The following is a 9,798-nucleotide window of genomic DNA, read 5'->3' as shown; positions in this document are numbered from 1 at the left end:
AGCACACTCCAGCCAAGGAAGATCTGCTGGAGATAAATTTACAGTGTGTAGAAGTGAGTCACTCCAAGGAAGCATCAGTAGACACAACAAGTAGAATTTGTATAGCAAGGACCAGAACAGGGACAAGGTCTTCTTATGACTACACTTTGAAATCAAGAATGAAGAATATAATCATAGAACTAGAGAGTACTTTTAATAATACCAGGAAGATTTGTAAGAAAACCAAACAGAATCCCCTTGCAAATAAAATACATACTCAAAAGAAAATAGTAGAGGGAAAGTTCCAATCACTTTTCTTTCATTAGTCTGCCTAAAGTACTGGTATTTTGTGATATTTAAGCCTGGAAAATGACTCTTGCATACATAAGAAATTTATATTAGCTTTCCCCCCTTGAAACTACATGTGGAAGGCAGATGTGCTTTTCATTTTGTTAGTTGTTTCAATTTGCCAAAACCTTGCATTTTTAAATTCTAGATATCCCACAAAATTTACAGCACATTTGTTAGCCTTCATTGATTTCTCTATGATACATAAATTGACATAAAATGCACACAATTCTATAAAGGCATACTCTAGGCAAACACTGCAATATAACAGCCATTAGTTAATCTAATGATTATTTTAACCATGTTGTAGCTGGTACAAAAATACTACTTATGACTGAAGACTTGGTTTCTAAGACTTACTAAGATCTATTGTTAGACTGAGATCAAAGATAAGGATATAGTTATTCTATACAGTTATTAGTAATACTAAATATCTCATAACATCACAAGTAAATAAATGAAGTGATTTTATTATAAAAGTTTAATATCTTAAGTTAGGCTTTCAGGTCCTAAAAGTACGGACAATTCATACCTTAGAATAAAGCATATTAAAAATAAATTATATAATGATGGGAATTAAATGCCTAAAACAATACAAAGCAAGAACATTAAAAATAAATTAAACAATAGTGGGCGTCAAAGTAAAGTAGTTTGTTCTCTAGATATTTGACATTATACTGCTTTGTCTAAGGGTTTTTGTGTGTTTGTTTGTTTTTGTTTTGGAAATAAATACAAAATAGCCGTGTTTAAACTGGACCTAGTGGCACATGCCAATAATTCCAGTACTTGGGAAGTTGGTGTACTAAGACAGCAAGTTTAGGACCTGTCAGACATTAGCTAGACCTTATGTTAATTAAAAACTAAGCAACCTCTGGGGGCTTGAGAGACAATATAGTCAATAAAGTGTCTGTTGGATAAGCATGAGGACCAGAACCCACATAAAAGCTGGTGTGATGGTCCACATCTGTACCCCAGAGCTGCAGGAGTGGAGATGTTGGACCCTGACCTCACTGGCCAGCCAGGCCAGCCAACAGGAAGTTCCAGGTGCAGTAAGAGACTCATGATAGAAGATGACACCTAACAGTAGCCTCTGGCCTCCAAACATACGTGCAAGTATGTCCATACACATCCACATGCCTACATTCACATAAGAACACACACAGGCACACAAAATTCCTTAGGTGTCTCTCAAGACAGGGGTAGCATGCTTACCTGTGAATTGTCTATGTAGCTAAGGTAGGCTTTGAACTCCAGATCTTTCTGCTTCTTCTGGAGTTCTGGGATTATACATAGTTCCAACTGAGTGCTTGCAGAGCAGGCAGGAAGTCTTTGGTTTAATCAATATAAAACACTCGCTCCTCACTCTCTGCGTTTTCCGAAGAGCAGTGGATGTTCAAACCGAGAATCTTTGTTTATGTGTTCCACATGAGTCTGAGATCAAAGAAGAACATTATGCAAAACAAAGCATGGCGGAGCTAGAAAAACCTTGCATGAAAACAAAACAAAACAAAAACTTGCATGGACTGGGGAGATTGGCTTTCTTAAACCTAAAAGAAAATGTAAGAGCAGAATGACAAAAATACACTTGTAAGAGAAAAAATATTCTAGAGTCCTCCTAAATGACTCTATTTGTTGGCATATATTTGAATCCTCAAGCTTATAGTTTGGATTGTAGGAAAGGGACCCCTTTCCAAATATATGTTCTGAAGCAAGAAGATGCTGAGTTTGTGTCCAACCTAGACTACATAGTGAGATCCTGTCTCAAAATAAAAAAGCAACCAATAAAAAAGAAAATACAATATTAACAGTTTACTTTAAGCTCACAACTGATAAGAAAATACCACATTAAAAAAAAAAGAAAATACCACATAATAGAAAAGCAAGTTAAATTAGAATTCATTTATGTTAATCTTTTTCTTTTATACATTAAACAACTAATGTTTACAGGTGTAAAATAACTTGACCAACATTTTATAGACACTTCACAGATCGAAGGAGGCTATAGGCCAGACCTTTGGACTAACAGCCCAGCCCCACGGGAGACAGAACATTTGCCTGGGGAGATCTGAAGACTTTATGTAAGTGTGTAATGCTAGCACACTCTAAACACACATTACATAATGTGGCTACACACTTTTTTTTTTTAAGGAAGAAAATGAGCCAAATGCTATTTAAGAAGCCAGTGAAGTTCAACAAATATTTATTGAGGGTTCATGTAGTGGGCGTTTTTGTTTCTTTAAAAACTCAGACATGGTATGTAAACATGTTTTGTTTTAATCCCAGGTGTTGGATATGGGGATGCTTCAGATTGTCCACAGCCCCAGACTATTTTCCTTGTGCAGCTCTGAGAGGGGCACAATCTTTGCCAGCTGTGGATAGTTTAATTCTGAGGATTCTGAGAGGGTATAAATGTCAGAGCTCAGAAAAGGGCACGCCAAGGAAGAAGAAGGCTGTTCCTCCTGGATGCTGTTGTTGCAGACTGAAGAGAAGAAGTTGGAGCTACCCAGATGACGAAGACTGGACTTGCCCGAAGGAAATTAATGACCCTCACCAAAAGGAAGTAGCCTTTGAGATCTGCGCCCCCTTACCCCACTAACGTTCCTTCTCTCCTACTTGGGGCTGGGGTGTTGGAAGGGATTGGGGTGGAGAAGGGAGGTAAAGATATGAGATAGATGAAAGAACAGATAAAAACTACAACCTAACAAGTGGCACCCAGAGGTAGGGCTTGGAATAATGGAAACTGGTTTCTAATGAGGTAGAGGAGACAGCAGGGTATGAAGGAATGAATACACTGTTTCAGGATAGCAGCAAAAGGTTTACTGTGGCTTCTGACACTGGGTTCTCTCCTACTTTACTCCCACAGGGGATTTTCTGTTTCAGTTTGATGAGAAACAAAGGGTGGACTTGCCCCCAGAAACCCAACAAGCCTAATCAGCAGGAATGAGTCAAAAGAGAAGTACACCCCTTCTCCACAGTAACTTTCTTTCTCTCCTACCTGGTGTTGGGGTGCTGGAAGGGATAAGGGTGGGGAAGGGAGAGATATAAGAAACCCAAATAAAATAAAAAAATATAAGATAACAGGTTCACTGATGTTGAGTGTTTCAGACACTTAAGACTTGTTTTGTCTCTACGTAGCTCTGGCTAGCCTGGAACGCAGTGTAGAGACTGTTTGGCTGATTTGAATTGGTAGAGATTCTCCTGCCTCTGTCTCTTAAGAGCTGGGATTAAAGGGGAGCACCATCATGTCCAGCATTAATGGGTACCATTTTTTTCCCCTTTGAGAACTGTTCATTTTATTTTTATTTTTATTTTTTATTAATTTATTCTTGTTACATCTCAATGGTTATCCCATCCCTTGAATGGGTACCATTTTTAACAGATAGGGAAGGATATATTTTTAAACAGCCTCATTGAGGAGGTAAGAGATATAGCCATGTGCTCATGGTGGAATGTGTCAGGCAGAGGAAATGGGCAGCACAAAGTTCTAAGAGCTTGTTTAATGAGAACTGCGGTAGGTGTGAGAGGAGTTCGAGAATATGGGGAACAGCTCATGTTCACTACAGTAGAGGAAAGGCATGCTGGGAGAGCGGGTATTGACCATAATTAACTTTGAAAATGAAACAAAAGCTACACATTTTCTATTTATGCTACAACCTATGAAAAGACAAATGTGTGTGCATAGGAGCTGGGCATACAGCTCAGTTGGTAGAGCACTTGCCAAACGTGTAGGATGGCCTGGGTCAGATCACTGACACTGCATAAACCAGGAGTGGTGACATATGTGTATAGCGCCAGCACTGGGAAGGTAGAGGCAGAGTCATCAGAAATTTAGCATCTCCTTTAGCTACATAATAAATTTAGTGAGTTCAGAGCTAACCTGGGATACAAAAAAAAGACAAAACCAAAACAAACAAACAAACAAACAAACAAACAAAAAACCTGTCTCAAAAGAAAAGGAAAGGAAGCAAGAAAGGCAGGCAGTCACACCCAGCACTGGGGAGACAAAGAAGGGTGGATTTCTGAGTTCAAAGCCCGCCTGGTTTCAGAGCAAGTATCAGGGCAGCAAGGGCTACACAGAGAAGTCCTATCTTGAAAAATAAAACAAAACAAAGGCAACTCTTGGTTTTCAAAAAAGGGAAAAGATTGAGTACAGTTGTTCTTTTTTTTTTCTTTTTTTTTGGGGGGGGGTTTCGAGACAGGGTTTCTCTGTGTAGCCTTGGCCATCCTGGACTCACTTTGTAGACCAGGCTGGCCTTGAACTCACAGCGATCCGCCTGCCTCTGTCTGCCAAGTGCTGGGATTAAAGGCGTGCGCCACCACGCCCAGCTGAATATAGTTGTTCTTTTTCAGATTTCCAACTTTCAGAATGAAATGTTTGAAAAAGTAGAGTTGTAGCCGGGTGTGGTGGCCCACGCCTTTAATCCCAGCACTCGGGAGGCAGAGGCAGGTGGATCGCTGTGAGTTCAAGGCCAGCCTGGTCTACAAAGTGAGTCCAGGATGGCCAAGGCTACACAGAGAAACCCTGTCTCAAAAAACAAACAAACAAACAAAAAAGGAAAAAGAAAAAATAGAGTTGTGACGGGAATGGTGGCTCATTCCTGTAATCCAAGTACTCAGGGGCAGAGGAAGAAGGATTGCTGTCAATTTTGGGTAAATCTGGTTAACACAGTGAATTTTAGGCTAGTCAGGACAGCTTAGCCATACTCATCCCTCATTCTTCCCAAAAGATGGAGGTCAGTTTGACAGTTTCGTCAATTCAGTGGCTGACCGTTCAGAAATCGCCTGGCTTGAATGATGGGCCTCAGGTCCCTTCCATGGAAACTTCTAAACTTAAATGATGAAGGGGACACAGCAGGGGAAGCACTGAAGCTCACAACTGAGGGTGTGTTTTAGAAGCTCCACTGTGTATCAATATGCAGCCAAGGTTAAGAAACACAACTCCTGGCCCAGTAACTGCTCATTGCTCACCAGAACTGCCCCTTTCCATGCTACCCAGCACTCTCAAATCACAAATTCCACCTGCAGAAATGATGGGAATGCTATTCCACTGTCGACCAGAAAAGTGGTGCAGACTGTTTTTCCTTTGTGCCCCTTTATGAGTTCCCATCATCAGCACACAACAGCAAGTGTTGTCAAAATCTTGCGTCAGACACTAGAACAGAATGGCAGAGGAACGGGGAAATGGCAGTAGCATGGTTGGCATCAATTGCTCAACAGACCTTAAAGACTAAGCTGTCCAATATTCAATCACACATTTTGGTACTGTCATGATAGAAAATATTCTGTCTCCAATCCTCAGAAAAGTCCATTTCATAATGTGTGTGCCTGGCAAAATAACATACTATGGATAAAGTGTTCTGAATGCAAAAAACACCCATCTTTCCCCAACATTTCCAATCTTTAAAAAACAAAACAAAACAAAAAACCTTTTTATTAGGGCTGGAGAGGTGGCTCGGAGGGTAAGAGCAGTGACTACTCTTCCAGAGGTCCTGAGTTCAATTCCCAGCAGCCACATGGTGGCTCACACCCATCTATAATGTAATCTGATGCCCCCCTCTGGCCTGCAAGTGGAGATGCAGGCAGAGCATGTATCTATAATAAGTAAGTAAATAAATAAATCTTTAAAAACTTTTTTTCTATTGCTTTTCTGTAATTTCACTTAACAGACCCCAATCCCACTCATCTCCTTGTCCCTTATCTGCCCTCTGCCCTGGCAACACCTCTCCCCCCAAAACACACACACACACACACACACACACACACACACACCTTGCTGTGCAAGCTGCAGTCTGTCAGCGTGTCACAGCATACACTTTTCTTCAAACAACTTTTCTTGCAAATGTTCATTGCAATGAGTCACTGGTCTGGTCGAGGTCTCAGGCTTCTGCTACACCATCAGTCCTGGATCCTCACTGGGACTCCTCTCAGACATCCTGTTGTTGCTCTGTGTCATGGAGATCCTGCACAACACTTCCAATCTTGTTGCCTAGAGACAACCACTATACTTAATACCCTCATATATTTAATAAGCTTATGATGCTAATTCTTGATTATTGTTAGATCTTACTTAAACTTCATGACACAAATTGGATACATTAAACTATTCTAATTGCTTTTAATGCACAGCATCTAAATTATCACTATGGCTAGTTTCCCCACAGATTACATTTGTGACTTTAAATCTATATTTCAATTTTTATTTATTTAAACAATAGGTAGTATATCATCACTTTGTAAGACAATTTTGTACCACAAACTTTTAATCCCCCATGCCTTTTCCCATTATAGTATTTAACATTTGCCCCAGCTTGGTGAGGACAATAAAGAGCTTCTTACCTTGTTTATGGGATGTAAATCTGAAAATAGATGGATGTTCATGTGTCTCCATGTAAACAACATTCCCTGTGCAGGCAAATCTCATTCCCCTTACTGGACATTTTTGTCACAAAGTCATCTCAATTGGATTTCAGATTGCAGTTTTATTTTTGTCTTTAAAGTTTACTTTTATGGCAGTATTATTAGGAGAGGTTCTTAAAATATTTTCAGGATACTATCATAACTGGGAACTCCTTTTTTTCCCCTGTAGGTAGTTACTCCCTACATCCCTGTAGTTCATTAATCTAGTTATCAGCTCTCCAAGTGAAACGGCATTACCTGGAACTTTCAAAGGTTTACCTCCTAAGACTCAGTCTTGTTGAGAATGAGTCAGCTGATAATCTGATTGTCACTTTCTCTTCTTTTTCTTTCTCTCCTCCTCCTCCTCCTTCTTTTTTTTTTCAGTTTATCAAGACAGGGTTTCTCTGTGAACTGCTGGCTGTCCTGGACTCACGCTGGAAACCAGGCTGGACTTGAACTCACAGCGATCCACCTCCTCTACCTGTTGAGTGCTGGGATTAAAGGCGTGCGCCACCCGCCGGCCTAACTCTCACTTCTTCAACTTTTTCTACCTATGCATTTCTTCCAACATCTTCTACTCTCACTTTCTGAAAATTAAAAAAAAAAAAAAATCTGTTATCTTTTGTCACATGAAATGTCTCACGTTTCTGTTTTCCTCTCTAATCTTTTAACAATGCAAACAGTGCCTATATACTGCGTTTACAATATGGACACTGTAAAACATGTCTGAGTCTCTCCTACCTTGTGTCCATCCCTTTCATTTAGTTCAAGACACATCCAGCTTCAGTGCCGCTGAATTATGTGGCAATCAAACGTGTTTTCCTTTTTTTTTTTTTTTTTTGTTTTTCGAGACAGGGTTTCTCTGTGTAGCCTTGGCCACAAACGTGTTTTTCTATGCCCACTCTAGCTCCCAAACATAACACAGAGACCTGTACATTTATAATAAGCTTCAAGCACCATAACTGGGTGCATATCGATCTATTCTAACTTGACTGGGTACAGAAATCCACCTACTGCCTCCTCTGTCCATTATAGGCTCTTCAGTTTCTATATTAACCAAATAGAGATAAGTAAGTTTTACTCAACATTGAGACAGGAGATTCCTTAACAGTAATGACAATACCAGAATCTGTTAGCATTTAGCCCCCTGCCACTTCAGTCATTTACAATTGAATACACAGAGACACATCTTAATACAATGTAAATAAAGGTCACCTCTATGAATTTACTTTTGTGTTATCAGCGCGTTCCACCACAAGCCATAGTTCTGACCTCCTAACCTAACCTTGTAGCAGAGGAAGAAAACAGAAAACACACCAAAACCCTGCCTGTCAAGATAGCTGTAGCTAGCTTTCTGATTGGGCACACAGCTTTTCATTCTGGCAGTGATGGAATCTTCCAGTGTGACCTGGGGAGTTGTCTGAATCACACCTACATTAGGCTTCTTCTGCCCTCTTATTCTGTAAAGTAACCTGTGTGAAACATAATGTACGCCTGAATTATTTTTATTTTTCTCTGTAAACTCTCTGCAGCTGAATCACATTGTTGCTATATTAAAGAAAACTTTAAAAAGGCTTATTTAAGTGGGAAGTCTCTTGGTTAGATTTCTGTCTCTTGAAATCAAACTTGCAGGGTCAAACCTCATCTGAAGTCTTTAACAGAGCTTCTACACCCAGTGTTGAATGTAATCACTGAAGCATTCCTAATACTTCCTGTGTAGAGCAGAAAACTAAACTGACACGGATTCCAGCATCATCAGAGGTGGGCACAGCTTCATATGGTACCAAAAAGGACAAATGATCTTGATGATAAAAAGTTTGAAATCTTCTCCAGCTTCAAGTTAATAAAGTATCATTTCTAAAATCTTTCCTGGAACTTCCTGAGTATCATATGGTCAACTTACTGGCTTTTCTGACATGGCTCATTACCAGGTTTCCCCAGAGTATATAAAATGCAACTATTTGTTTTGAATGATTATAAAACTTGTTTGTAAAAATGCAAAAACATATTATCTTAGTCAGGCTGCCACACTGTAATACTACAGATTAGAAGGTTTAACACCAGGAATTTATTTTCTCACAGTTCTGACACATTCAACACATCAGAGGCTGGAGAGACAGCTCAACTCTTAAGAATGTTATTGCTTAATAGAGGACCAGACTTGGGTTCCCAGCACAGAGACTGGACAGCTCCCAACTGCCTAAAACTTCTGGTCCAGAGGACTCCCATACCTTCTTATGGTTTCTGTTGGCACCTGCACTCATGTACTCCTTCCTGCCCCGTACACTCTGGACACAAGTGATTTAAAAATCTTTGTTAAAAAACCCATTAAATACAAACCAATGTAAACTTGAAATCTGATGTGCCCACTTTATTCTGCAACTATTGTAAAACAAAAACAAGGGCTGGGCATGCCTTTAATTCCAGCACTCCGGAGGCAGATGCAGGTGTATCGCTGTGAGTTCGAGGCCAGACTGGTCTACAAGGCGAGTCCAGCCAATGCCCTGTCTTAGGGTCCGGGGCGGGGGGGGAAGAAATTTTTTAAAAGGATAGCAGTATTAGAAGAAGTATAATCTCACATGTCATGTTGTTGATGCAAAAAACACAGCTTTCCTCTAAACAGACTAAGAGGAAATTGAAATTACAGTGGAACCATTTTGAGAGACTGTAGCCCAGGAACACAGATTTAAAACTACCTCATATTTCACGTTCCAGCTGGAAGCAGTTTTGTGAAGTTTTACAGAACAAAGAAATCAAGACAAATTTAAGCTACATTGGTGTGCTTTATAAAGTACACCAGAGAGACGGGCACAACAAGACAGGGGATACTTTCCTGTAGTCTCAGGATGCTGCTAGCTTACTGCATTCTTAAAAACAAGCTTTATAAGCATTCAAAACAAATAGCTGTATTTTATATACTCTGGGGAAATCTGGTAACGAGCCATGTCTGAAAGCCAGTTGGTGGGAGTTAGATTCTAAAAGGTTTTACTAAGCACAGTTCACACACGGAGGTGGGCAAGTATGCTGTTCTGCAGTGCTAGAAGTAGCCCAGGATGAGGCAATTTCCCCCGGGAC

This window comes from Acomys russatus, chromosome 2 (genome assembly GCF_903995435.1).
Source record: "Acomys russatus chromosome 2, mAcoRus1.1, whole genome shotgun sequence".
Lineage (NCBI taxonomy): Eukaryota > Metazoa > Chordata > Mammalia > Rodentia > Muridae > Acomys > Acomys russatus.
Note: the sequence above shows the minus strand (reverse complement) of the source record.